Below are 24,013 nucleotides of genomic sequence, written 5' to 3'. Positions count from 1 at the left end.
TTGGTCTGTGAACTTGATTCACAATACAATGATGAGGAATAGTAATTGGTAAATATTTCCATTTGTCAAAATGTTTGAATAGTTCGAGGAGACACGTAATAAGCATTTACACAATACAGATATCACCATTCGCATACCAGTCAATTAAAATTGAAGATGGAAGACGTAATACTACATATTCTTGTAATTTATAATGCCTTTGTAATATGTCATAGAGCGTTCACGAGCCTTTGCATGAGAAGGAAAGAAGGCTTTCATTGAAAGATTAATCAATCTTTTGCAGCGCCTCAGACTGATGAAGACCTTGGTTTGAATTATCGTCTCCTAGCCTCATGACCAATCATAAACTGGATGTAGGCGTATTATGCTTTTCTTACAAATTAAAAGCTGTTCTTTTCTCCTGTTATTTTGTATGATTTGTCTTAGCGTGACATTCTATTTCTATATAAATCATAATTTAGACCTATAAGGTAGGCACAATAGTCAGCTTAGAAGTTTATTCAGATAGTGTGTAATGGCATTTACCGAAGCGTGAATTATTTAACAAAAATAAGTTTGGAGTTAAGAAAAATGTTTAGAGAAAAGAACAAAATATTTTATTTCATATATTTACTAGAAATTATCAATTATTGCTTAGCCAAATTATGGTATGATTTTAAGTATATATATATATATATATATATATATATATATATATATATATATATATGCAATTGTTAAAAAGTTTCTGGTTATAAATGATTTAATATCAGATTTGAAATTTCAGTGGGAAGATAATTAGCAAAAAGTTTATTAATTATCGAGTTATTTTTATTCACTCCGGAATCTTGTATTATTTGTAAGTTTCTGCTGGACATTTTATTTGTAATATTATAAAATTTTAAATTAATTACGCAATATATATACTTTAACACTTGCTTTTAAAATGTAGTTTTGAAGTAATGCGTGCAAGTAACTTCTGAAGTAAAAGATGAAAATTAAGTGACTGGAATTAATTCAATAACTTTCGAAATAAGAGTAAATTATGTTTTCACTTCCAATAGAATATATACATTATCAAGTTAACTTAATTTGATAAATTCCAGTAAAATAAAATCAGAAGAGATATAGATTGGTATAAGAATCACAATCCAAACATTCTGTCAGAAAGTGTGTAAATTGTTAAAACATGTGATGAAAATGTTCAACAACTTCTTTACTTACAATGTATTGTAATATTGAGCAATGATATATTATAAATATCTTCCAATATTTGTTTCTTTATAGGCTCTGATTCTTCAGGCAAGGTAGTTTGCTGTAGCAGGTTGTGGTCGCACAAGTGAGAGAGGCTATCCATCGTACGTGCTCCAGAAAGTAGAAGTTGACACAATATGACGAACAACTTCCTTGAAACAATCCAAATATTCTGCAAAGTTTCTTGGAAATGACACATTCTGAGCTAGTCGGAAAGGTGAAGATTCATCTTCTGTATTACTTTGGTATGTTTATACCATGAACAATTCCGGTTATTGGTATCTCAATTCAAAATACTGCTTAAAAATGTTCTAAACTTACGCGTAGGGCTCGGAAGTTGAAGACTTAAAAATTGCCTAAATATGACCTATAAAAAGGCCTAAAACTATCGAAAAAAGGACCTAAAAACTGGAAAAAAGGACTTAAATATAAGACTCAATTTAATTAGAATTACGTATTTAATGAATATAATGCACAAGAAATACAAGTTTCTAGTAGTTAACGGTCTGTCCTCTACAAACTGAAGTACAAACTAAAATAAGAGAACTCCCCCCTCACCCAACCTTGCAAGGGGATATTGTTACGCCTTTTTATCTGACTTTGATTTTTGCAGATCTGGTCTTATCATTCCAGTCGTTGAAGAATGTCTTAGTAGGAGGCTATTTGGAAAGCAATAAAAACGCGCAGAAAAGTCGGCTCGAGCGTATTTGATGCGTTTCGGAACAATAGACCGAATGCTGTTTAAAAGACGTCTAAAGGAAGGGAAAAAAGGAAAGACGTGTTGCCAGGCAAGAGAATTTTTAACAAGAAACAGCTGTTTGGAGGATGCTTTGTGAAAAGTATTGAAACTCTGCTATTAAAGACCTGGACCTGGCAAAAAACGACCTGGAAACCCTGACTGTCTCACAGTATGATTTATAACTCTGGCATAAGTAAAATTACCAAGTAGCCACCTATGTCTCATTCGCTGCGGGGGAGAACGCTTCGAAAACGCATTTTCCAATAGCCACAGACTTAAAATTTAAAGCAATGCTCCACAGGCAGTTGCATCACTCAATGACTGCGTGCGAAGGCGACCTTATCTTTTAAATTTTCATTACAAAAGACAAGGTGTTTAAAAGGTGGCGGTGATTCAAGTTAATGGCTGTAAATTTATTGTCGAAAGATGAAGTGCAAAAAAGACGTCAAGACCTATGAAAAGCTTAAAAAGAGACCAATAAACAAAAAACCCGAAAGAGGAAAAAGAGAGTAACAAAATCCACCATTTTCTGGCCTACAATGACCCAAAATGAACCTATATTATTTTAAGCCTCGTCTTCGGGCACACGTTAAAAAGGGGATTTTTCCTCAACTTCCGAGCCCTACTTATGTGTTACTAAACCTCCAGACTAAGGAAGCAAAGTTGCTACAGTGACACAGAAATAATAAATTTTTCTTAAGCTACACGTTGTACATCGAAATGACATAGAATGTCATAACAATGGACATATCATTCCTAGTTTTCTATACATACACTACGATCTATAGTCTAAACAAAAAGCTTGCAATACTTAAGGTGGTCTCTATCCACTAGTTCCCTAACTATTACTTCTTTATACCTGTATATGATGAGATATTAAGTTAGGATAAATCTATTCACACATATCTTTCGGGATCACAATCTTCTTTTGAGTCTTTACTAAGATATTGCTACTTGTACCTGTAATATCTCTTCTAAGTGTTAGCCAAATGGCTTCTTACATTTGAATAGACTGATGGAAACGAATATATCAAGAGCACGTGTACATCGTCTTATTTCACAGAAGTTTAAGAGAGTATGAAGACTTTACTATGAACACGACAGCATACTGGCCTCTGTAAATCGCAGGCAAATAGTAGTGTCCTTAGGTCACATGATACTAACATGTTTAATGTCATCGGGCATCACTGTGAGTTACTTACTTGTATGTAGAAATACGGCTTATATTGATTAAAATAGGTTTTCGTCATACCAGAATGAAGAATGCAAATCCATGTTGTGTAACAAGTGACTTTGAGTTGTACTGTATAATAGGGCTGTGAAAGGCCGGGCGATAAGGCACAAAATTACTGCTCACATCTGTGGTGACATGTCAATGGTCCGTCAGTGGTATGCACCAGGGGAGACATATCTTCACAACGCACCTGGACAGCAAGATCTTTGTTGGTACCTTAACTAACAAGGTGGCAATCATTAGTACTATCAGCGGCTCTGTGATCTATGTGAGAGCAGGAACACTATACAATCAATCGTTGCATGCAAACCAACTTTCTCTTTCCCATTTCACGATTACTTATTTCATGTACTCATTGTTAAGAATATCTTTGGTAGTGTTACGAAATATTGCAACGGGAAGACTAACAAAGGAGTTTTGACGTCTTCTAATATGAGGGAATATATCCTATCCTGAAGAGAAATGTGTAAATTAGAGAAGAAGTTAGAACAATATACGGCCCTTCTTTGATATAAGTATATGTGATTTATTCTATTCATAGTGCAGTACAGTACTTTTGTGTTATGCTTTGTTAGATTTCGACTTGCTAATAGAAGCTGTAAATGGATGAGTTGATGAAAGTGAATGAGAGATATTTGGTTAAAGATCAGGTGATTGTACTACATCTTTATCTACTGGGTGAGCTACCTGCTGTTCCATTAACTTAAAAGTGTAAATACTACTTATAGATAGTTGCTAAAAACTTCAACTTCATCTTTACGAATGTAGATAGTTTCGTCATGATGAAATAACGGATGACCCTTAGACTGATCCTTTAGCTGTCAGTGTATTAAACCTTACCAAAATATCGATTTGATTTCACAATCATCGTGTGCAGCTAGCTAAATTTTCCTTAATGATGTCCCGTATGAACTCACAATCTGTTACCCTCAGGAGGCCAGACTTTGGTTGATCTACATAGTAGTACTGGAGTCACCCTATCTCACTCTTGATTATCCAATTTGGGGACCCATGGACCATAGCGAATGAATCAGGGATGCTTTGGCCCGGGATTGCGTCCCCTATTGAAATTGTGCTTATGTTTACTCAGGGGCCATGCACGCTGGTGCGAATGAGTCAGAGGTACCTTGGCACGGCTATGACGTCATTTAATTGGGATTTTAGGATTAGAGGTCATGATGATTTTTTTAATATTATTAAAAACATATTCTTGATGATTTATTACGTTATGAATTAGTACAGATTTATGAATGCTTTTTATTTTCGTTCCCTTTTATGACATAAAATGTGGAGATTGTTATCCCTTTGATGAGATGGACTAACACTGGTGCAAATGAAATCTTTAGTTTTACGTCCCACGATTATGCCGGTTAGGCTAAAGGAGACGGTGCCGATGAAAAATGAATGAATTGGTGGAATGAAAGTGTGGGAGTAAACTGGAGATCCCGAGCATAATGTTACCCACCACAAAACTACTTTCGCAGGGATTGAACCAGGGACCCCATACAGCAACGCTCTACCATTGAACCACCGCGTTCTTACTGGTGCGAATGAAGTAGAGTTATTTGGTTCGAGCTAATGTGTTTGTTTGACGTTGGAGTGACCCTATTTCACTTTTGATTATACAATTTGGGGCTCCCACATGGACCATAGCGTTAATATGAATGAGTTAGAGATGCTTTGGTCCGGGATTGCCTTACCTATTGAAATTTTGCTTATGCTTACTCAGGGGCCAGGGAATGCATAGGATCATTTAGGACATATATGATCGCCTTGATCCACGTGACGAGAGGGACCTCGTTTCCTTTGATGAGTATAAAATATTAAAATTTGGTAGTTTTTTTAACTTATCCTATTATCTTTCACGAGACATTTTCGTTATATAATAGAGTACAATGGTTTACTTTTGAAATTTGGGAGTCATTGTTCCCTTTGATGAGTATTGATTTTGGAGCCTTATTACGTTATATTGAGGCATATTTAAAATTATTCCCATAAATTTGATAAGTACTTTGTGATCCATTTTGTTCCGCATCAGGGGTGAACATGGATACTTTACATGTGTTGCAATCGTCCCGAGTTCAATTCTTGGTGCTAGTTTAGGAAATGTTGAATTTAACGTCCCCGCGAAAACGATGGTGATGAGAAATGATAGACCGAAACCGGGGAAAACATGAACTTACTTGACTCAGGATTGAAGCAGGAACCTCACACATTAGACACAAACGCTAAGCCACCGTACTCCATTGAGAAGTTTTAGTTTGTTGATTACTACGTTATAAACATTGCAGTGGTCCCGAGTTTGATTCTTGATGCTAGTGTTAGGAAATTTTAACGCCCCCTTGAAACGATGATGAGAAATGATGAGATGAGAAAACATCATAAATTTACTTGCTTGTGGATTGAAGCAGAGACCTCACACATCAGAAATAAGCGTTGAGCTACCGTGACCCATTGAGAAGTTTTTAATTTTCTGTGCGAGCAGTTTTGCGTATGAAAAGAAGACGAGCAGATTTAAACAAATTATGTTACATTACACATTTCTGCTTGTTGTTACGCAGAGAAGTTTGTTATTGTGAAATTGCTTTTACGAAGAGTACTACATCAGCATCTTTCTCAGCTGACGGACTTTTAAAGCTCAACTTTACATTTATGTCAAAGACAGTTTCGTAACATATCGATGTATGTTACATTTTTCAATCAAGTTTAAGAAAAATGAATCACATTTTAGATGTGTTAATTTGAATGTCGTAAGAAACTAATAAGTCAACGGTATGATGTCACGATACTAGATGCGATACTAGATGTCGTAACGATTGATGTGTAAGAAGAAAAACGTGGATAATGTCACAACCAATCAGATTGTTTCTTACATCCCCTTTCGGCACATGATACATGATGAAAGCTGTGTTTTCATTGGTTCTCCGCGATTTCATTTATTAATTTCCTCGTTTCAGATTGGCTGATAGTCATGTCACTTTATAGTTGAACACGTTTCAAACCTAAATAAAATTCTTAATTTCATTTTTCAAATCCTACTTCCACGAAGATCTTGAAATTGAGCAGGTGTACCTTTTGTGTCAGCGTGACTTTGCTCCGTTCCTTGAATTTGAGATAAGTTTATTAAGAGTTTTATTAACCGCGTTTCTTAATATCCGTGGAGTGCTTTTGAAACGTATTACGCATGAGGATAACATTGTTATCGCTGTTTTTATTTTAGCATGAAATATTTAGTCTATGGGAAAGCAAATGGAAGAATGAGTGGGAGTACCCTCACTTACTTGACCGGGGATCGAATCAGGAATCCCACACATTAGGAGTAAGCACGAGAAATTTGTTGATTTCGGTTTAGCGTCCCTTCAGCGTTAATGCTAGGAATACAGCTTAATATTGAATCTGAGCGCATACTGGGTGTTGAATCCGGGCCAGAGGTGCGGAGCGCTAACCACTTAGCTAATGAAGAAGCTCAGTTTCTGAAAGTTACCATTAACGTATACAAAATTTTAGTTTTCAAAAAAAAAACTACGCACGAATTTGTTCCCCTACAACGTGTCTTTTAACACTGAGACATGGACCTTCAGTTTAATGTGGGATCTGATCTCTCGCCGAGAAAGGAATTCGAGTCTTCCTTGCCTTAGCTTGAAAAAGCACGCGCATGAGATTTTGTTTTCGTTTCATGTTCGTCGTACGTTTTAAAGTTCAGTGTGAGGGGAAAATGCTTACTACAATGATTCTCTAAGCACAATTAGAAAAACAATTTTATTCATTCTTTTTATCACTACAGAAAGTTAGGTCAGTTACATGTTAGTCCCGGGTTTGATTTCCAGTATGACGACAATAAAACGTTTCTGCAGTAGGACTATTTGAGATATGATAATTCTTTTAGGATTGATTGTGTAGTCATTTTGATACCGTTAAACGTGTTAGCGATATCTGATTTGGGAATTCAATTTCAATTCGTGCTTTTTTCTCGTTTTAGATATTTGTTTTCTTTGCCTATTCCTCTTTGTTTTACCTTACTTTTTCCTGTTTGAATATGGCTACTTCTGGCTTTACTGTCTTGCGAGAAATCAATACTCGAAGGACGAATGCTGGAAATTCAAATTAATGCTCCGACCAGTGACACCGATATTGTTGAGTGTGTTCAGGCCTCCTTTCAACAGATGTTGGGTTACTTATTGAAAAATGTCAACGAATTATCGATGGTTGGATTATCGATTTTATCTCATGATGATAAGAACAAACCGTTTTATTTATCTTTTCGGCGTGCAAGTAATTTGACACTGGAGACTTTATGGGCTTCCTTTGATCGCATCCTTCAAACTAACGATAGTTTTCTCATGAACGAACCGTTCATTGTACATGTGGATGTGCCCCGTGGATTTGGAAAAATGAGGTCTTTTATCAAACAACGAGTTACTAAAACGCAAGAATGGCATTTTACGAGTGAAAAACGCCGACAAGAAATGTTTGGCTTATGCGATTGTGATTGCTATTGGTCTAAAGAAATATAAGGATACGAACAAGAAACTGTACAGACAATATCAGAACCAGATAAAGTGTGTCGTTCTCGCTGACGTACATGAACTTTTGTCCAGATCATCAGTGAATTTAGACCATGGGGGATCCGTGGAAGAATTGCGACAATTGCAACGCTACTTGAAGGATTATAAACTTACCGTATACAGTAGCTTTTCCGGAGAAGATATTCTGTATGAAGGGCCGGGTGGCGAAGACAAAATTTCAATCAATTTAATGTGCATCAATTCTCATTATGACATCATCACATCATTAACGTCCGTTTTCTCTATTGTGTATTATTGTGTTGCATGCCACAAAAAATATGATCATCTTAATAGACACGTCAAGAACTGTTCGGCCATGTGTGAGAGATGTTTGCAGAAACCGCCATGCAGTAAGACCAATACGGAGAAGCAGTGTCCAGAATGCAGTCGTGAATTTCATGGTGAAACATGCTATAAAGTCATCTAACTGTATCATATCATAAGGGCATCCAGTATGCAAGATGGTAAAACAGTGTTCCAAATGTTTACGCATTTATTCGTTTGTCCATACAAGGGAAAGGGAACATGATTGTAAGATTATTTTTGTAATGTGTATCGTAAACACGTTATGTCTACCCACCAATGCTACATGTAGCCTGATACGACTCATTTAAAGCCTGGAGTTCCATCAGTGTTACATGCCAAGAAAGTTCCATCAGTGTTATGATTGTCTTCTATGATATCGAAGCCACACAGGATACTTTCTTTGATGAAGACACGTTCATTAATAATTCCAATTTACTGGTGGCCCAACAAGTATGTTACAACTGTGTTCAAGATGAAGATATACATCATCCGTGTGAAGTTTGTGGACAGCGGGAACATATTTTTCAAGATGATCCGATCAATGCCTTTCTTGAGTATTTACGTCAACCACGACCCAACAACAAGCTTATTGTATCTTTAGCACATAACTCTTAGGGATATGATGGTCATTTTATTATTAAATCCTTAGTGGAAGAACATGAATTGAAACCTACTACCTAGAGGATTATTCAGCGAATACATTAACACATTTTTGAAATCTAAGCTAGAAGCTTCTGGTTGGCCTACCAATTGCGTCACCGAAGAAGAAAAGGAGCAGTATATTCAAATGGTACAACAACGTGAAGGCATAACTTTGGATGCAGCAAATATGACAAATTCAGCACGTCGTAGTCTTGCAAAACTCTGTTTGAATGCCTTCTGGGGACGACTCGCTATAAAAGAGACAATTTCAGCCAAACAACCATCATTAACGACCCCAAAGAACTGTATCAGAAATTAACTGCTCCAGATATAAAAGTGAACCAAATTTTACCTGTTAATAATTCGTTGTTATACCTTTATTGGCAGTATGAAGATGATGTATAATAGCTTCGCTAAATATGTTATAGTTACTTCGAAATTTGTAGCAGCAATATTACTTTTCAGAACTGAATTTAGATTTATTATCTCACTTTTGCATTGTAACATGGAAGATTGTGTTCTTATTTTAGTGCCTAGCTACGCAAGCAATGGCTAGGTGTGCACGAATTCAGTCACTGTACATAAATGATTTATTGTTAAATTTTCACATTTGAAATGAAATCATTTTTTTAATGAAACATTGTTGAAATAGTTAGTTACTTTAATAATGTTAAATTATGTAATACATCTTATTATGAATATTTATTATTATTTCGTCGTCAATGGTGCTCACATTGTCACTACATGATTATTTAATAAGGTAGTTAGGTTGAGATTCCACGTTGCTCTCACAAGCAATTGTATTGTTTGTCTCGTCAAGTCGATCATACGTATGAGTGAGTGAGGAAAATGAAGAAAGAGTACTTATCAGGTAAAAACCCTACATTTACCTTATTTTTAGTTATTAAAATAAACAAATATAGGCAATTCGTATTAGTATCTCATTATATACAGACGATAGTTGTGGAATAATGTTAATTATGATAATTGATTCTTAAGTATTCCTGCACTTAGCAGAAAAAGATCAATAAAAAAAGAAAGTCTTCTAACGTATTGAGTGATGTAAAGAAACTAAAAATAAATGTGACATCCCTCAAAGAACTGTTTCCCTTTACTTCTTTTCCGTTCATATGGTTGTGGATATTATTTGGCGAGTCTGTAGGCGTAAAATAGTACTTTCCATTATATAAATACACAACTCAACAGAAAAATGCTACGAAAAATTGTATACGGGAGGATTTAAAAGTTACTAATAAATGTATATAACACTCATCATTACTATTTCCTTTTCTTCTAGGGATAGTCTCGTGGGGTATAGGTTGTGCAGACCCAAAGAAACCTGGAGTATACGTCAAATTGTCTCTTTACGTTCGGTGGATCGTCGAAAATACCAGAGATGCTGTGTACGCTGATCGAAAATACCAGAGATGATACCAGAGATCATCGAAATACTGGGTACGCTGAATTACTGAATTTGAACAAAAATGGCATGAACTAAATACATTAATTTGTGTGTATATTTATTGATTACTGAACACCAGAATTCAAACATCAATTATGAGCCATGGAGCATATTTCTAGAAGTTTCTAACATATTATTGTTCCCGTCCGAATCAACGGAGTTATTGACGGAGTGAGAGGCAATGAGAAAGAAAGGATTTCATGAAAATTTAGAAATGAGTTTTACTTACACGATAATTGCCAAGTTGAATAGAAGCTCTGCAGTGACTTTAAACCTTGGACTTGCATGTACTTTTATTTATTTTATGTCATTACTTTCCATCTTCTGTTGTTGAAATAAGAAATTAATTAATTAAAGATAAATTTGATTATGTAAATACAAAATATATTTGTACATTTTTATTAGCAAGACTTTATTGTTTGATAGTAATTTGAAACTGATTAAATTTTCTAGAGATCAAAATTTCTTTTGCGCTAGGGGTTTACACCCATTTCACTGAAGTACTGGCAAACTTAATATATACAAAAATTTATGAACCAGTAGTCAAAGTTAATCGAAGTTGTTGGGAGTTACTAAAATGGTAAAAGAACTTAGACTAGATTTTCGATTCTAACATACCTGTGCTCCCCTTTATAAACCAAAGAATATTTTTGCAAAGACAGAAATCATGCTTAGCATCCAGTAGTACGTCTCAGAAATTGCCACGAAAGTTGCCATATTATCCACACGAAGTCCAACCCTACATTCCTAGTACTGTACATTGTTTTATTCCTTTCACCGGCCATTTCTTTTAGAAATTGTACAATAATGAGCACTTGAAATCAAAATGAATGTATGAAATACAACGTGTTGCTAACTTTTACTTGACTTTAGCATGGTGGGAATTATATTCCATACTGTTAATAATGAGACATTATAAAATTTTCATCAATTTTCTACTTTTTACTCTCAGAGAAACAAAACCCCAATAACGTACATGATATATGTTGTAGCTTTCACAGACTGTATAATATTAATGAGAGGACTTAACATTTATCTACCACAATTCAATTTCCATATTTTTTCTTAAATATGGATTAATCTCAAAGAGACATTGCATGATTGCATATTTATTATGCAATCATTTATCTGAAATCTTTTCAGTTATATTTCCTGCAGTCCATACAGCAACGTCCGTATATTTTCCCCAATTTAGGCATGATATAATTAGTTTGGATCAAGTCTGTCTCCTCTGGAGCAGTTTTCGTGTTGACTACAAATTAAGAAACAGTCCTTTACGTTGGCGAATTGAGAGAATTGAGAATTATTTGGGATCAATTGTGTTACTAAACTTGAATGGTAGCAAAGTTTGTATTGAAAGCGGCAATCTCTTCAACTTACTTTGGAAGAGTTAACAATTGCTAGGTCAATGAGGAAGTACAGGATATGATGTCACTATTCTTTTCATCATCATTGAGGAAAACTTCAATCAATTGTATGATGTCTTTGAACTTTCCCGAAATGATTACAGCTTTCTAAAATTTAATTATCTGTAACAAAAGTTGTAACGCAACACACACTTCGTTGACACACTGTGGTATACCTTGGGTAATTTGCAGTAGCAAGAATAGTTATATGATTCCTATCCTTCCATTTGATGATTTCAACACTCAAATGCATTACAACAGGAAATTCTCTCTCTTTGGTTTTCCTTTCTGTTGCTTAATTGCAGGCAATCCATTGTGACTAGTTTTTACGGCGCTAATGGAATAAATGTATTAATTTCATTGGTATTTCCACAAGTTTTACGCAGTAAAAATATATTTGATTCATTCTTGCTTTGCTTAAGTAAATCTGAGTAAAGTAGAATTATTTAATTTAAAATAGCAATAAGTAAGTTTCGCAACTACTTGACCCTTTATGTTCGTCAGCCATATTATCAAGGTGTCGTTACAGCACTGATTTGGGGACACGATCTCGGGACAACAGACTTCTTTCCTTCTAGACTATGGGCTCCATGCTCAACTCCACTTCCTAAAGTTCATACTCTCCATTGACCAACATCAGAGTTCCCAGGCTTTCTCTGACCCTCGAACTGCAGGCTCGACATAGGGTTAACCACCACAGAAGTCGAGTGATCCTCATCCAAATCCACAAGCAGAATGACAAATGGCTGTCACCAACAGCATTGTACCATCGACAGAGATGAATAACAACAGCCTCAAGGAAAATTATCAAAAGGCAAACGACCTTTTGTAATGAGAATTCTATGGCTGCATGGAATGGCTTATGTAACTGATGGGATGTTGAAACTTTCCCTCCGCTGTCTGGGGCGATTTCGTAACCAATCTATGTTTTGATAGCTGATCTCAATTACTTTCATAATAACTTGAATTGTCTCTTGGAGTATCGGTATTATTATCATTGAGGTGACTTTTTCCATTCTCTGACCAGTCACCAGCTGTTATCTGCTTGCAGGAACATCTAGCTTGGACAGTTGTCAGTTTTGTCTAATGGAATGGCTCCGCCGAACAACGTTGCAAGTGACAACAATCCAAGTTTACAGAAATCGAAAAAACTATATGTTGATTAAGTGTTGTCTTTAAATTTACTTTCTCAGCTTCAAACTATGATGTTTTATCAAATGATGTTACATAGAATTCGAACTTCTACTACAGTACCATTTTAAGGGACTTATTGAGATTTTAAATGCATTTATTCCAGAAACAAGGTTGCAAGCGACGCCGCTTGAAACGTTGTTTCTGGGACAGCTATACGAAACATTGATTGGAATGGGGCTGGTGTAGTAATGCACACAGTTTGAACATACGACTTTTATGAATACATGAATGTTGCTAAAAATTGCAATGAACTCTTGGACATCGTTAAGATGAAAAGTTTTAGAAAAAGGAACAAAAGTTTGAGGAATTGTTTAACAGTGTTCATCTTTAAAATATTTTCAAAAAATTCCACTTACCCCTCTCATGTCTTCTTCATCATATTATTGTAAAATTTAAAATGTTTTCCTACTTCTAATTTTTTACAGGTTATAATTCCTAGTACCAAATAACATAATCTTGCCGATCTAGAAGGAATGCTTATGCCTATTTTGGTGTCACTCTCTAATTTCGACAAAAGTTTATTTTCATAATCATTCAATTTCATTAAGCATTCGACTCCTTTAGGCTAAAGAGAAGGAAAAATGTAGTATGCCCTAATTTCAATTGTCTGGAGAGTATAGTGCAACTACATTATGTACTCTCAGTTATTTACTTTAAAATCATACGTCAAGTTTTATATTCCACACTACACTACATTTATAATTATTTTAATTTCTTTTAAAATAAATTTAAAATCCCAAAAACAATCTTTCGAACGAAATATGTGGAAATGTAACAACAAAAGCATACCAAATTTTATAAATTGAAAGTATAACTGACTTTTCGACTTTTCGGGAAACTGATGAAAAAATAAAAGGTTAACAAGTCGAATTTCAACAATAATTTGCTGAAAGAAATGAAGTGACTTAAACATAAACTATTTCGTAGTTTGACTACTTCAGAGTTTAGGGATTTTGTTGTAAGTGTAAATTTTATAATTGTGTATATACATGTTCCATGAAAATTATAACATATTGGTATATAGATATTCTCAGAATTCTGGTTGTTACACTAGATATTTATAATAGTGCCTCAATCTTGTTTTTACATGCATTGCAAATACATCACAAGTGTCAACACCGCATTTTGCATAAAATTGAGTGACATATGAAATCTTTACTTTAGAGGTAGAGAGACTGGGGTTTGTGGAATATTATTCTGTTCTTCACAAATGACTTGTAAGTCTCAAATAGTTGATCAAGTTTTCACGGGAAATAACTATTTTTGTACATGCTTATGATAATTGTTATGGCCTCGAATATGTAATAAACTGAAGTTCGATAAATTCTACAAAAACACATGATTATTAAAAATGTGAAGAAACATAGAACATGGTGATGGATTGATAGTTTCCATTACCTTACTCAATTACATGTTACGTTCTGGAATTAAGAAAGTCAGGATGAGCGCAAATGAAATTGACAGTACATATTTGTTACACTATTAGCAAAAATCACCAATTTCAGAATTCTTCTCATAGTCAGATAGCTCGATATATCTGTGGAGGTAAAACAGTCTGCACATACAGATGGTGATCAGAAAAATGGAAACACCTGAACGAAATTTCAACTTTCCAGATTAATATGGTGTCTGGCCACCTTTCGCCTTCAGAACAGCCTTGATGCGACGTGGGATGGAGGCATAGAGGTCGTGAATGGTAGCAAGTGGAATTTTACGCAATTCCTCGCGCAGGGCATCGGCCAGTTCTTTGAGAGAGGATGGAGGTGGAAATCGTCTACGGAGTCGTGTTTCCAAGACGGACCACATATGTTCAATTATGTTGAGATCTGGGGATTGGTTGGGCCAGGGGAGGTATTGAACTTCATCCCGATGTTCCTCAAACCACGCTGCAACAACGTGAGCTGTGTGAATGGGTGCATTATCATCCTGGAAGAGAGCGTCATTGTCCGGGAACAACATCCGGACCATAGGATTTGGTCTCCTAAAATTGCGACATAATCGTTACCAGTGATTCGTCCGCTAAGCGTGACCACAGGAGCCAATGAAAACCATGATATGGCGGCCCACAGCATCACTGAGACGCCGCCATGTTTCACAGTTTGGCGGAGACACTGCAGACCATAAGCTTCTTTGGGCGTTCTCCACACATAAACACGGCCGGTGGTTGGGAGTAGGGTGAAGGATGACTTATCCGACCATATCACACGTTCCCAGTCATCAACGGTCCGAGTTGCATGGTCGCGGCACCATTTTCGGCGTGCGAAAGCGTTATGGTCCCTGATGAACGGTTTGGCCCGTGCAACATGACCCCGTAAGTTCATGTCATGTAATTCGCGGCGGATTGTGATTGTCGAAACAGGGTGGGGGAGGTGCTGATTGAGTTCCTCCGTCACTTGCTCCGCAGTGGCACGACGGTTCTGCGTGACAATGAGCTTTAATACCCGGCGTGAACTGTCACTCATGATTTTCTTTCGCCCACTGTTCCGCTTCCCCGATGTGGTTTTCCCGTGTGTTGTGTAGGCCGTCATCACCTTCGGCACTGTCCCACGCGACACACCTAACACAGTACCCACTGCCGTCACACTCACTCCACATAACCGCGAAGCAACAATTTTCCCTCTTTGAAAATCTGAGAGGTCTCCCATTTTACACTACCTCCGTCTGCTGCAGCCATTGGACACTGCTGTTCCATTGCGCCTGACGTAGTATGGAGACCGACCTAACACACCATCACCAGCGGTCCGGCGCTGCGGGCGCCACGACACCACTGCCAACCCATACATCTGACGTGTTGCCAACTACAGGTGTTTCCATTTTTCTGATCACCATCTGTATCTTACATCTAGTCAGAAACTACATGGTATGAGAAGTTCGCTACGGAAAAGTAAAAATAATATATTGAGCGAAGCTATGCATATTCCAAAGATGACACAATAAATAATTTTAAAAATGTTACCAGAATTACCACAAATTACAAAAAGATTTTCTTTCGTAAGGACACATTTCTTACCATCATTTCACAATGCCACTATAAATCAATATGCTATCATCCATAGAAAAAATAGGTCTTACTTATTAAAAATGTATAAAAAATATAAAAGATATTAATAGTATGTGCTAACGTTTGGTGTTTTTTTTTTTTTTTTTGCATAGAAGTATATTAGAAACAATCGTGGTTCAAGTGTTTCAAACAAACGTTTTCCATCTGTAAGTATTTTTATTGTAATATTTGTGTAGGTAGAGAGAGCGGCTAGCCCTTTCCCTAATTTATTTTACGAAATGTTACAAAAACAGTCTTTGTGCTTACAAAGTTAATATCTTAAATCTTCCTTATGACCGGAGAGGGAAGGAAGGAATGTTTTAAACGGGAACCTCTTCAGCTCATGGCAACCTCCAGGGCGTCTTGCAGCGACTTCAGGTTTTGGTCCTTTGGTAAACTTCGTAGCCCTTAGCAGCCACGTTAGTTATTATTTGTGGTTAGGAATCCCCTTCGCTCAAGGTAGCCTCCAGGGATTTTAGGCAGGGTATTACTTCGAAGCTGGATTAGCGATCAGTGGTCAACTGATGCCTCCGTCTTCCTTGGCCCCACTTTTATAGGTCATTTTCAGGTGGCTCGTTCATCTTCGATTCTCGTAGTGCTGTTCTTGGTGTCTTCCTGGTTTTGTGTATAGTCTGCTGCTTATAAACAATAGCACGTGTTGCTAGTATAACATATGCTCACGCTGTAAGGTGGGGATCCTTAAACCTCTTATATGGAAAAAAACAGTCTACAAGATTGTTTTTTAAAATACATTTGTGGTGAACTAAGGTAAGGGTATACAAGGACACTGATACACTTGAAAAACGCATGATACTCTACAGACGGTTATAGTTTGAAGACACTTAAAGCACTGTAAATCACTAAAATAGCTTGTGTTTAGATAAAATTTCTCCCGCCCTTGGTATTCAAGATAGAAACTTGAAATTTGGCACACACATTCAGTATGCTAAGTGCTATTTATCAGATTTTTTTTTAGATCTTTACGTTTAGACAGAGCCGCTCCAAAGGGGCCCAAAGTGCGAGAAAAAATTTTCCCTCCGAAATTTTCCCTTTGACATCATTTTTCCCGCTCCTGGTATATGGTATGAGAATGCAAGTGGTATCATTTGAAAGCCCGCTCCCTTCTGAAGAGAATGAGATATGAACCATGATCCTAGGATAAATAGTGACGATGCAGTAGCTGCTTGACTGAAAGTCTAAAAAATAGCCCAAAAAACCGGGTGCCAGAAAGGGTTAATAAATATACACCAAGTGTAAATATGGTTTGAGTTTCTTGTTGATGTAGTTCGGTGCAAGTTCTAATGTTATATTTGGTAGTATCTGTGTGGATTGGACGTATATCCGTTTAAATAGTAGTTTGCCGATGAATTATCTCCTTCCAACGGTAATGAAATGTCTGGTCGAATTGATAAGTCTTTGCCTTTGTAATGGGACTTATTAAAGATGAGGCACAAACAGGTGATTATAATAAGAACGAAGAAAAGAAAAATGATTGGAATCAGAATTTGGAACATTTTCTTTAAAAAGGAAGTTAATAATGAAGGTGAATTTTCGGTCACTCTGTATAAGGTAGCGAGAATCCTGATTTCTTGAACATCCTGCATAAGAAAAGAAAAGTGACGTAATGGGTGATCATGTAATACCCAGTGGAGAAGTGATGTTGGAAACAAGAAAATACTGTATTTCTTCCTTGCTTAGAGTATTGACTTCCTGAAACGAAAAGAGAAAAATGTGTTGAGTCTCCAGATAGCTGACAGAACGGAAATACTGATGCAGCGAAGTTAAATAACAGGATGAGAAGACTTGTATAAGTGAAATGAAGAAATGCGATTTTAGCCGTGGTAGTGCAGCTCTTCTACTGTATGTCTTCTGCTTCTGCTCATCATTTCCTGGTGCTGCTGAGTACTTCAAATTTTGTTGTGCCTCTCGTCTATTTGTGCCCTTGTAGAAGTAAATGTGAACAAAAATGGTGTTCATTCGACGTAGAATAGTTTGAGGCGATCTAAAGCAATATCCTGCAGTCTGTAACTAAATTTTGTAGGTTATTCAATTGTATACAAATTTGAATTGGGTTGTTCTATTACTTTTAAAGGTTCTTCATAGTAATTTGTAAAGCACTCTACCTTGCCGTGTCTTCTTGTAGGAAACGAGACTAGAACAAGGTCTCGTGGTATGTAGGATGTTTGTATTTGTCGTCTATCGTAAAATTGCTTTTCTTGTGTGTGTGTGTGTGTCTGTTCCAAATTGGCTTCAACCTTTCTAATTGACATCAATTTATTTTCGTCTACTTGTATAATTTCTTTAGAACAAAATATGCGTTCTGTTGTTATTGGAGGTTCGTATCCGAATAACGAAAACCTATATTAATACTTGATCCCAATCTGTATGAAAGTGCTAATTACGAAAATAACATGTGGTAGCGATTTTTTTCAATCAGTGTGGTGTTCGTGAACGAAAAATTTAAGACAGCCATGTATAATTTTATTAATTTGTTCTACTAATCGGTGCGAGGCATGGTTATATGCTGGAGAGAAATTGTAGGTAAAGTTGTAATTTTGTGTAAGGTGCTGAAGACGAGCAGCTCAGCGCAACGAGTATTGACTCAATCAAAATGTAGTAAATGCACGAGATTTCCAAATTATTTCATGTTCTAATTTTTTTCTATGTTTTCGGCAGTTATATAGTCTACTATCCTTGCAACAACATAGCGAGTAGCTCGTTCTGTTATTTATTTCGTCCTTCTTCACTCCGATCTCATCGAAAACCCATGCTGACCCAACGTCTCCTACAGGATGATGCTATAGCTCAGCTTGTTTCTTCTCTGGTAGCTTCTTTAACCTTTGTCATTCAGGGTACGTATCTTGTGAATAAGATAATTCTCAAGATGCGGCATGTAGAATTTCCTTATAGCGGATTTATACAATTTGTTAAATTTGAAATACACTGCGGTTCGTTGCTTGGAAAGGGTAGTAAACCACAACCTAGCCAAAGACTTTGGTATACATAAAAGATATAAAAGTCCATATTCCTGACGATTCTGTTTTCTATAAACTATACTGTCTTTAAGGCAAAAAATGTCTAAGACCGAACTGTAGAAAGTTTGTCCTGTTCTGTTCCTTCCAACATAGAGGTAATATCCTTATAATTATCACCTTTACACTGCTCCTTCGCTACATTGGGTTAAAGGTTGCTATCCTCCGTTTGTAGAACATTAACCTGAAGACAGTTAAATCGGAATGCATGATAATCTTCGCTTTTATCCTCATTGTCGCCTTTATTCTGTTCTTCATTTAAAATGTCCTTTGTCTGCTTAAGCCTACTAATGATGTCGGCAGGGTGCTTAGAGCTTGGTAAATATTGTCTGTCAAAGTTATTGTCGGCTAAAAATAGTTTATACCTAGTATATATCAAAACTTTGATTGCCTGTGTGTTTAATGTGGCTAGGCATTTGGTGTCCACATAAAGATGAAAATTTCTGTTGAGAAGAAAGTATCAAAATTTACGTAATGTATATATGAGAGCATATAATTCCTTCTGCCAAATACTGGCCTTTTGTTCAGACTTAGTAAGTTTATGGCTGCAATATGCGACTACCATCTCCATGCATGTTTCTGGATTATGGCAAGCAAGTATACCCCCGCATGTCTCTTACTACTGTTTGTATAAACTCTGATTTCTATAGAATCCTCAAAATGTGTGTGAGAGAGTAAGTTTGGAATATGTCATTCTTTAATATTTCCAAGAGAATATCATGTTCTTTGTTCAGTCGAATTTTGAGTTAGGAGATGCTAGTTGTTGAAATTATTCTATTTTTAGTCTAAGAGTTTTAATATGAACCCTGAGATAAGAACATAATCCAATGAAACTTCAGAATTCTCTATTTAGTTGGCATTTTAAAGTCACTTATCTTCTTAGCTATTTTAAGCGATATCTTCATGCAATCTCCCTCTTACAGTATATCCTAAGAAGCTTAGTTCGTTATAGCACAAGTGTGTCTTAGGGGAAGCATGAAAAATGTGTTTTCTGAACTTCTTAAATAAAATTTTTAGATCTCCTAATTGCTTCTGGAATTCGTAGCTCCCACATACAATATCGTCTGAAAGTGAAGTTATTTTGTTTTGTAATTCGTCCAAAATCATTCTCGACGCCATACAGAGGAATTGACTACTTGTTTTATGACCCATGACACAAGTCAGAAACGCCTACGACTTTCTAGTATGATTAACTTAGAAGGTCATATATTTCCGGATTTTGGGATCTGAATAAAGTGATAACTAGCAGTTAAGTCGAACGTAATTATGAAAGTTTTTATTTCTTTTAGAGAGTTCAAAACATCTTCAATTGACTGGAAAGGAACGGATAAGTACTTAGTATAAGTGTTACACTTCTGCAAATTAAGGACAATACAAAACTGTTCCGTCCCTGCTTTCCTGACAAGTAAAAGTGGAGAACTGAAGCTGTTATTGTCTGTAAGTCTAATGATCTTCGCATTAAGACGTTCTTCGATTTGTTTATCTACTTGATCTCGTATTAGGAGAGGCATGGGGTAAACGATAATGGAATGTGGTTGATTTTAAAATCCTGATCTTGTGAACGTAAGCTCTAAAATATCCGATATCATCTCGAGCATGTAAAAACGTCTCTATATTTGAATAAGTCGTAAACTGCTTGTTTTGGAAATTTATTCAAGTTAGGATGAACGTCAAAGAGCTCTTTCTTAAAAAATGTCTCTGTGTATTTTAAACGACCCTCAACTTCCTCCTTAGTTGTGTATTGTTGTGATTTTTCTTTTACAGGAATTGGTGTTTATAGAGCATGAAAGAAAATTCGTGACCTCCCACAAGAACCGCCATTGGAGTATTCTCTTTATAAAGTAATGTTATAACTCTTCGGATTAGTGATAAAAATTTTCATTTTCTTAACGTCAGTTTACTGACCGATAGCACCTAATCTGTATTTCTCAAGTATCCCAGGAAACAATGACACGTTAAAAGATTATGTGTCACATATCTTTTTTTTTTTCTTACAACAGGAATGAAAGTGTGTGAGTGCGAAGGAAGTGTAATGTTTTAGCCAAGAAGAAACATTTTGCTGAGTTTGCGTTATGGCGCGAGCTGTAAAAGTTGATAATGCATCTTCCGTCTTCTCAGCTCGTGCTATCGACTTGCTTGGATATTTTAAAAAAAGAAATTGTTATCGTTTAAATCGATGGTAGCGTAAATCCGCCAAGGAAAATCTATCCAAAAATGATCTGCATTGTTCTGTTTACTATCAGAAAATAGTGGCAAACTGTTGTCTGTCCTATCTTGAACGTGATTAGTGCTATATGTTTCAATGAATGTTCTTTTCTGATATCCTTTTCTAAAGTCTGGAATGGAATTAGAGCTGTTATAGTTGGTATACTATCTAATGGTCATACTGAAATTGAACTCCCTGTATCAATTATCGCATTTCGTGATCCTAATTTGGTATTGATTGATAGATTGGACTTGTTAGTTTTCTCCTCCAAAGTAATATTTTCACGCCGATCTGCCAGATTTCTCGATTCGTCTTTCAAAGAAGAAATGTCATAATTTATGACCTGTGAATTATAATTACTAACTTCTATACTACCTTCCCTGGGATTTGGATGATTTTGACTATCGGTGCCCTTCTCAAGGGGCGGCTCAAAACAATTTTTTATACCTCTAGCATGTAGAAACTCAATGTCACCACTTTCGACATACAACACAGACTATCTAGTCTTCTATAGGTGCAGTCTGTTGATTATTCTGCAAAGGCACGTGTCTTTTCTTTCCTTTGTTTTTTTATACTGAGTGTTCTTTTTCTTAAATTCTTGTCCCTTACTCTTTGGCTGGCTTCTACAATTGGAATGTGTAATTACGAGAGATATTAACGTCATTTTATTGGCCAAGGTGGAAAAAATCAGGTTCGGAGGAGTTTTCTCCTGGTGGGAAACGTCCCCGGGTTTGTGACTAACTTTGTGTTGTTCATTATGATTTGGCGCTAATTTGTTGAAAGGATGTTAGAGATGGATAGACTGGTAACTATTAAGTTGTTGTGAAGGTACAGGAATATAGTTGTGTGTTTGATGTAAAGCCGGTTGCGTTTGAGAGGAAAAGTATGACGATAAATTGTTTAATTGGGTATGTCATTTTCGGATCATTTGCTAATAAATATGTTGCATAATGAGGAATAGGTACTGGATTTCGGCCATATAATGTCTGTAGTGTCTGCGTTAGTTCAATATGATCTTGCTTGCGTAAAAGCTCATTGGCGGGCTCTAGTGCATTTAACTTAGTTTACAGAGCTTCCACTGTCTCAAATCTTTCAAGTGCTATTTTATTAAGAAAATCCCGTTGAAGTCCTAGTTAGAAGTGGATCTTCTGTTCCTCCAACGAGTCCGGTATTAGTTGCCTAATTACACCCAGTTTACGCAGGAAATAATAGTCTATAATATAGATTCCTCGGATCCCTGTCGAACTGAACTCCTCGGATTCCTCGGATTCTTGTTCTGTCTTATATGACGGAACCCTAGGTCTACTTAACGCAACTACCTTGGCTTTCAAATTTTCGCAAGTTAACGTCCCGAATTGATTTTGATTCTTGAGTTCCAATACTAAATTCAATACAGGATCTTGAAAATATATAGGCAGTATTTCCTTTTTCTTAGCTGATGACCACGATTGCATAGTAGCCATGTGATCGTACAGCATCAAACTTCTATCTGGATCTTCATGTACGTGGCCAGAATATTTAGTAAGATGAGACATACTAAAAGACATATTCGATACACTCTCTGTCATGTTAAAAACTGTACTCTTAACGTCCTCTGATCTATATATCTGCCTACGAAACCTTGTTTCCGGCATAAAAATTGCACTGAAAGAAGATCAAGAAAAACGAAGAGGGGAAAATGTAACATAGAAAAATTTTGATACTGACCTATTCGTTTTTATGTCTAAATGAAAGTTGAAATTCTGTTAATAAAAGAGAGTCCCGTACAAAACTCTGCGCCTAGCACCATGTAATATTTGTGTGGGTAGAGACAATGACAGTCCAGGATTCTAGCCCTTCCCGTAATTTATTTTACAAAATTACAAAAATAGTATTTGTTTTTACAAAGTTAATATCTTAAATCTTCCTTGTGACCAGAGAGGTGAATGAAGAAATGTTTAATACGAGAACCTCTTCAGCTCATGGTAGCCTCCAGGGATTTTTGGCCGGGTATTATTCCTTCGTCAAATGCGACCTCCGAAGCTGATATGGGTTAGCGATCAGCGTTCAACTGATGCCTCTGTCTTCCTTGGCTTCACTTTTGTAGGCCATTTTCACGTGATTTTTTTCCCTCTTCGGTACCCGTAGTTCTGTTCTTGGTGTATTATTGGTTTTGTGTATTATCTGCTGCTTATAAACAATAGCACGTGTTGCTTGTATAACATGTGCTCACGCTGTAAGGTGGGTGATCCTTAAAATATTTATGACATTTAAACATGAAGGAGAAAATGATCATTCCAGAAAATATTACTTAAATCCTATACAAATGGCATCCTTGATTGCAATGTGCTACGTGAACGTTAATTTAAAGAAATCTCTACAAGGCAACGTTTGTAACTATGCTCCTGGACTCTGGAAATAATTCAAAAGCGACGATTTCATTACTTAATGCAAAAATGAACTATGCGTCAAACTTTGAAAATCCACGTAAATGCAACGATTGGTTCCTGATACGCATTAGAACGTTTTGCATAATCGCAAAGAGAGGAAAGCCAACACCTTTCCAAAAATGAAACATAATTTCACTTTTGATTACGGCTACATTAATGTTGGACATCAACCTTTATACGTAATTTTCTTAAAAGTATGAAAGTGGCGCTTAGTTCGTTTTCGCAGGACACGGTACATATATAAACAAATAACATTAATAAAATTGCAATTCCTTATTTGCTAGGTGTAAGATATTCCAAATTAACTTGCCGTTACAGAAAGCATGAATTTTCTTGATTCACTAATCTCTACACAAAATTATTGAAGCTCATTAAATGTTGTAATGTACTCAGAAACTAGCTATTTATAAATTATTTGTTATTGTTATTATTATTATTTACTATTTGCGGCAATGTTTACTTGGTTTACGAATTTAATTTCTTATTTGTCATCAAGTGGGGCATGCTGGGAATTTGCTGGCCTAC

This window comes from Thermobia domestica, chromosome 5 (genome assembly GCF_964235325.1).
Source record: "Thermobia domestica chromosome 5, izTheDome1.hap1.1, whole genome shotgun sequence".
Lineage (NCBI taxonomy): Eukaryota > Metazoa > Arthropoda > Insecta > Zygentoma > Lepismatidae > Thermobia > Thermobia domestica.
Note: the sequence above shows the minus strand (reverse complement) of the source record.